General features: G+C 40.9%; 1 protein-coding gene across 3 annotated transcripts in view; it reads right to left on the bottom strand.

Moving 5' to 3' along the window:
• Nucleotides 1–4,865: 4,865 nt before the first annotated feature.
• The window catches only part of GALC (galactosylceramidase), a 110,811-nt gene continuing 109,676 nt past the window's right edge, over nucleotides 4,866–6,000 (bottom strand). For 2 of the 3 annotated variants that reach the window (XM_039535512.1, XM_039535513.1), the window contains one exon: nucleotides 4,866–5,035. The gene's annotated coding sequence lies outside the window, so the exon portion shown is untranslated. The remainder of the gene's footprint in view (nucleotides 5,036–6,000) is intronic. The other variant, XM_039535519.1, reaches the window with a different exon arrangement.

The raw sequence follows: 6,000 nt of genomic DNA, 5'->3' as shown, positions 1-6,000 counted from the left end.
GCATCCCCATTTCCCTTGTTCTCCAGGGCTGTCAGTCAAGAACATCCCTAATTTGCAAATTCACACAAACACTTATCTATAGATATAGATAAAATATATATATATCTATATATAAATTACCAAAACTGTTCAGTCAAATTTCCAAAGGGTAAAAAAATAAAAAGGAGTGTGCTAATAATTACCTATGCACCACGTGGATAACGGGCTGGTAGGATCATGCATGGGTCTTTACCAAGACTTTGGGGTCAGCTGGATACTCTTCTAATTCTCTTTCTATGGGTCTGCATGGTTGGAGAGTTATGCAAAGGTGGTGAATTTCTTCATTTTAAAAAGTCCATTTAGTTTTGGGAAATTTTTGCAGCCCCAAACTTTCACATTTCCAGAATGTTTTACCACCAGGCCTACTTCAGACAGGAGTTTGTGATACCGTATATCAGCCAAAAAAGACTGCTAATTTGGATAGCATCACATAATGGAGAAAGGAAGTGGAAAGGCCCTTTCTACAGCAGCACTGACAAGACTGAACCTAGAAAAGTATGGCTAGTTTTGAGCTTCAGATTACAAGCACCTCAGTACTAGATAAATGAAGATCTACTGAATAGCAGTGTTATTTTTTTCCATACACAAAAAGCAAAACATGCGTGTTCAACCTAGATGATGTAATAGAGGAAAACAAGGACAGAACAGAGAGAATATCTCCATGAGAGAGGGGGGAAGAGAGAGAAATTCACTGTATCTCCACATTTTAATATCCTTCATCTTGATTCCCCTCACATCTTTGCCCACACATCAAGCAGACAGGCAAGACGTATTTCCTACACTGAGAAGTCCAATACACAGCATTTGGAAGGTGTGTAGTCAATGAAGCAGTGGGTGTCATGGTTAAAGCAGTTGAATGCTATCTTCGAGCAATGGATTGTATCCCTGCCTGTGCCAGAGATTTTCTGTTTGACACTGACACTTGGTCACTTAAACCAAACTTTTCACAGGTGGTCATGAATTGCATATTCCTCATTTTCTGTATCCCTGACTTTAGACTCTGGGGTCTGGTTTGCGGAAATACTTACAACTGCAACTGAAATCAATGGTAGCTATGCTTTGAACATATTAAGTGCTATATAATGCTATGCACTCTGAAAAATCAGGGTTTAACTCTCTCAAATTCGGCATCCTAAATAAAAGGATACCTTTGATTTTGTGTCTTAGTTCCATATAAGTAAAATGGGGATAATGATATCCCTTCACCTCACAGGGGTGTTGTGAAAATAAATTTATTAATATTTGTGAAACAATCAGATTTTATAGCAATGAGCACAGTGGTTAAAAAACCAACCAGGGGAAGGGGGGTAAAGACAGTTATTAAAAAACAAACAAACACACAGCAGCAACATAACAAATGGAAGAAAAGGGAAGTTGATAGTAATGAATATAAATTGGAACAGGAATTATAGAAAATTGATAAGGGAAGAAAAAGGACACAAGGAAAAATCTATGTCCAGCAGAGTTCAGGACAATAAGAAATGTTTAAATACATTAGGAACAAAAAGAATCTTAATAATTGGATTGGTCCATTACTAGATGGAAATGGCAGAATTGTCAATAATAATGCAAAAAAGGTAGAAATGTGCAATAAATATTTCTGTTCTTAAACTGGAAAAAAACAGAAGACATAGTCATATCATATGATGATGATGATGATGATGATGATGATGATGATGATGAAGAAACACTTTTCATTCCAATCGTAACTCAGGACAATGTTAAACAGCATCTACTAAAGTTAGACATTTTAAAATCAGCAGGTCCAAATAACTTACATTAAAGAGTTTTCAAAGAGCTGGCTGAGGCATTCCCTGAACCATTAGTGCTGATTTTTCAATAACTCTTAGAATACTCAGAAAGTTCCAGAAGACAGGAAGAAAGCTAATGTTGTGCCAATATTTTAAGAGAGTAAATGGGACAACCCAGGTAATTATAGGCCGGTCAGTCTGATATTAGTCTCAGATAAAATAATGGAACAGTTGACATGGGACTCAATTAATAAAGAATTAAAGGAGGGCAATATAATTAATACCAATCCAGATGGGATTCTGAAAACAGATCCTGTCAAACTATCTTTTCTAGTGGGGTGTGGATATACTATTACAAATTGCTAGCCATCACAGTTTGATGCTAGTAGCAGTTACTGATATCTAGCTATTATATTTTATGTCCTGTCACAATTTGCTACCATTCGCCTTTCCCCATTCTTTGTAAATTCTTATGGATGGGAAGATTTCCCTGTAAGAATTTGCTACCCTTACCTCAATTTGCCTACTTGCTCCCGCCTACACCTGTTTGACCCTCTACACACATTTTGGGCTGGTCTTCACTACGGAGCGATCGACACTGCTGCAATCGATGCAGCAGGGATCAATTTAGTGGATCTAGTGAAGACCCACTAAATCAATGGCAGAGCACTCTCTGGTCTACCCTGGTACTCCAGCTCTCTGAGACGAGTAAGGGAAGTTGACCGGAGAGAATCTCCCATCAAGGCAGTGTAGTGAAGACACAGGGGTAAATCAATGTAAGCTATGTCGACTCAAGCTACCTTATTCACATAGCTGGAGTAGCGTAACTTAGGTCAAATTACCCCTGTAGTGAAGACAAGCCCATTATCCCCCTGCACACAATCTGCCCATCTTTCCCCTCTGATTTCCCCCTCTGTTGGCCTATTTTAGCCACTGTTAACAGCAAGAAACAGATTCTGATGGCAACGTCAGGCAGAGTGAGGGCAGCAGCTTCAGTTTATGTTATTGAGCATGCTCGGATCACTCAAACATGCTTAGTAACAGCAAAGTAGCAAACTGATGGGAAACATTTTAAGACACTGATTAAAGGATTGAAAAACATGCCTTATAGCAAAAAGACTGAAGGAGCTCATTCTATTTAGTTTAGCAAAGAGAAGTTTAAAGGGTGACTTGACCATAGTCTGCAAGTACCTACTTGGGAACACAAATGTGATAACAGGCTCTTCAATCTAGCAGACCAAAAGTATAGCATGAACCAATTTCTGAAAGTTGAAGACAGACAAATTCAGATGGAAATAAGGGGCACATTTTTAACAAGGAGGGTAACTAGCCTTGGAACAACTTACCAAGAGTTGTGGTAGATTCTCCATCACTGGCAATTTTTAAATCAAGATTGGATGTTTTTCTAAAAGGTAAGCTCTAGTTCAAATAAGAATTATTTCAGAGAAGTCCTATGGTCTGTGTATAGAGGTCAGATTAGCTGGTCACAATGGTCCCTTCCTTCTAGCCTTATGACCTATGCAAAGCTCATAAGGAATTCTGTCTTCAGAGCAGGGTTTGAATGGTATGCAGTGAATAAGACATGGGGCCACACACTGAACAATGAGGCTAAAGCAAAATATTGATCATCATCCATCCAGTGTACTAAATGAGAGACAAAGGTCCTGAGGAAAAAATAGTATGTGATCATGTTGTTAAAGTCTGTATCATAATTCACATGTACAAGGAGGGGGCATGAATTAAGCAGGAACAGGCAGCCTTAATATTGGCATTTTCTAACTGTTGAATGATTGACTTTGCAGCCTTAATAATGTTCTTTTTATGTGTGTGTGTGTATGCATGTGCTCTCTCTCTATATATATATATACACATACACACACACATACATACATACATGCATACACACACAGACTTGGTTAAAGACAAAAGAGGGAAAAGTGATGTCTTTCTACATGTATATGAAGTGTTTAAACCTGAAAGAGAGAAAGTAATGATTCATAGTGCTTCAAGGGTAGGACAAAGCCGTGTTTTGGGCTTGTCCCTGTAGAGCAGAGTTCAGGGTTTGTGCAGCAGCTGGCCAAAAAAGCGTCTCACAATGAGCTTCAGAAGCAAACCAGTCATTTACATCCTCTTTTTCCTCTGCAACTGGATTCCTACAGTACACGGGGTACCCAATCCCAAGCCCATTGATGTCAAAGGACTTTGGATCAGTGTGATAATTGTAACTTACGTATGGGAATGAAAATAAGTAAAGGAAAATTTAGGCTAAGTTTGAAGACAAACTTCTTGTCAGGGAGATCTCTTTGAGTGTATAATTGTCTCCCAAGGGAAGTGCTGAGTCCTCCCTGGAGTCCTTTAAAAAGAACTGGCTGAAGCAGTCAGGGATACACTGGCAGGGGGAATAGACTAGATATATAATAGGTCTTTGCCAGCTCTAATTCTTATGAGTCCATCATTACCCTTTAATCTAAAAGTAAGTGAGAATCAGCACAAATCAGATAAGTATACATTAGTCAGATGACATGCACAGTAATAGGACGATATATTACAAATCCATTTAGTAAAGTGCCCCTTTAAATGAGCTTGGCGCTCACTTCCACTGAAGTCTGCATGTGTACAAGGACCTTCGCAATATGTTAACAACTTCCAGTTCAATTATAGAGCAAGGCTTTTAAATGGAAGTCATCCCAAATATCAGTTAAACATGAATTACACCCATTCGTTATTGACATGATGCCCTGGATACAATATTCCCTCAGAAAGTCATTTTCATTACTAGAATTGCTCTGTCATTCCCTGATTTAACACTCAAGCCTGGACATCCCCTAATTCAGTAATGGATAGAGCAACACACCTCTGCCATAGGCAGCGAGCCGGAAGAGGAACAAAGTCTCGGTGTGTTTTAAAGGGCAGTTCTCATCAAGTGAACTATTTCAATGACTTCATCACCAAGCTTCCCTCTGAACACCAATTAAATGGGCCTTATTTAGAGAATTTCCCAGGAGAAGGAAAGATGGACTTCTCCCTTCAAACCCATGGCAAGGGGTACCTGTGCAACCACTCCTTCAACTCACTAGCTTTATTAGTGGCCACTGCCCCGTAGAACCGCGAGCAGAGCATTTGGCTGGGAGATCTGTACAGTGGTAGTTCATAGACCTTCTGACCACACTCCTTGCACTCCATGGCCCTGCCCACAAAGTTCCAGGTCCTGCATGCTCTCCAGACAGAACAGGGCTGCGTGATTCCTTAGGGAGGCAGAGAAAAAGTTTTTCAGGAGTGAAACCATGATGCAAACATATTTTTCTTGCTGAAACCCAATTCCTACAACTCATGTAAATATAAACTCATGTATAAACCTAAATGGGAAGGGAGAGGGTCCACATAGGCCCAAATGGCAGCGGGGGGGTCCACAAAACAAAGGGACCTAGATGTTGCAATGCTGAGCATCAGTGCCCAACTTTTGGGTGCCTAGAAAAATCACAGGAACACCACCATGATCCACAAAGCTGAGTTAGGTCCCCAATCTCCTATTCAAGTGGGGAGAGATAGGTGCCTGAGAATGTGATCCTCAATATCCAGCCTGCTAGCCAGCTACCCAGTGGGAGACAGTGGCCCTGGAGGTTTTTCACCTTCCTCCGAAGCATGGGGCAGGTGTCGCTTGCTGGTGGATTATCTGCTACTTGAAGTCTTTAAATCATGATCTGGAGCATTCAACAGCAGAGTCAAGGAAGAGAATTAGTTCAGGAGTGGGTGGATCGGCTTATGTGGCCTGCATCTTGCAGGAGGTCAGACTAGATGATCATAATGGTCCCTTCTGATCTTGAATTCTATGATTCTATGATTCTACATCAATGTGCAATGCCCCATCCCCGTCTCAGAGATAGGCACCTAAATCCAGGCTCCAGCTCTGGTTAGCAATCCATGAACAGGAACCTTCCTCCTGCCTTAGGTCGGGTGCCTCAGTTTCTTGTGGGAATGAGTTAGGTGCCTGCTTCACTTCAAACAAAATACAAGAGAGGGGGCGAAAGGAGATGGTGGTGGCGGCCACCTTATAACTTTTAGCCCAGTGGTTAGAGCACTCACCTGGGATGTGGGAGATCTACGTTTAATACCCCCTCCCTGGCATGGGGGGAGAAAAGATTTGAACAGAGTCTCCCACCTCTTAGGAGACAGATTTCTAACCACTGGGCTATGGGACATTGTGATGCAG

This window comes from Mauremys reevesii, linkage group 4 (assembly GCF_016161935.1).
Source record: "Mauremys reevesii isolate NIE-2019 linkage group 4, ASM1616193v1, whole genome shotgun sequence".
Taxonomy (NCBI): domain Eukaryota; kingdom Metazoa; phylum Chordata; order Testudines; family Geoemydidae; genus Mauremys; species Mauremys reevesii.
The sequence above is the reverse complement of the archived record's forward strand: the minus strand, read 5'-3'. Positions and strand labels throughout refer to the sequence as shown.